This window comes from Centruroides sculpturatus, unplaced genomic scaffold, assembly GCF_000671375.1.
Source record: "Centruroides sculpturatus isolate CEXI.00-Female unplaced genomic scaffold, Cexi_2.0 scaffold345, whole genome shotgun sequence".
In the NCBI taxonomy this organism is placed as follows: Eukaryota; Metazoa; Arthropoda; class Arachnida; order Scorpiones; family Buthidae; genus Centruroides; species Centruroides sculpturatus.
This window is the reverse complement of record NW_019384515.1, coordinates 5,195-6,129: the sequence shown is the minus strand read 5'-3', so window position 1 is coordinate 6,129 and position 935 is coordinate 5,195.

The window sequence follows — 935 nt, the reverse complement described above, 5'->3', positions numbered from 1 at the left end:
ATTTCGTTCCCTTAACTATAGCGTTTTACTCCAGGAAAACAAAAGTGCCCATGATTTCTCTCTCATTTCAAAGATTTAATCAGTGATTAAGTATTTACAACACTTTTTAATTTAGAAGTTCATCATAATCTGCATATATTTTGATTACTTATATATTTATTATTTTCCTAATTAGTTTTGTATTTATAGTTATTTGAGATGAAAATGACTCCTACTCCAGATGATAATGGCAGTGATCTGGTTTCATTACAGTGTGGTTCTACTTTACTTTTTAAAAATTTTAATTTTAAAAGTTATTTTAAAAAATTAAGAATTCAAATTTTTATTTACATACATTTTATAAATTTTTTCCTAAATATCCATCTTGCGTATTGCCAATTAATGCCACTAATTTAAGTAGCAGACATTATTGAACAAGTGAGGGGCAGCAACAAACCCCTAATATTATATATATATATATATATATATAATATTATTCTCTTTGCTAGTTATATATATATTATATGACTAGTAAAAAAACAAATAAACAAAAGAAAATACAATTAACATTTCAACATAAAAGGAATTTAATACAGTATTGTTGATATATCATGTATATTAGCTCCACATACCTATTAGTTGTATTGATTGATCTTGCAATAAGTATAAAACAAATTTTAAAATATTAGCATTTAATGTTATTTTTAATGAGAATATTTGGCAACTCAGATTCCAAGAGCAACTATGTCAAAAGCTGAAAGTTTCACATTATTAGTATTCTCATAACTGACCTAATGGCAAAAACACAAAAATTGAAGTTTTCTTTCTCAATCAATTCTACTACATAAGAGATCAAACTACAACTACTAGTTATGGGTTAAAGGTGATTTTAATTATTTTAACACAAATGGACAGATATGTATCATGAAATATTTCATGAACATAGTGTGCAAAGA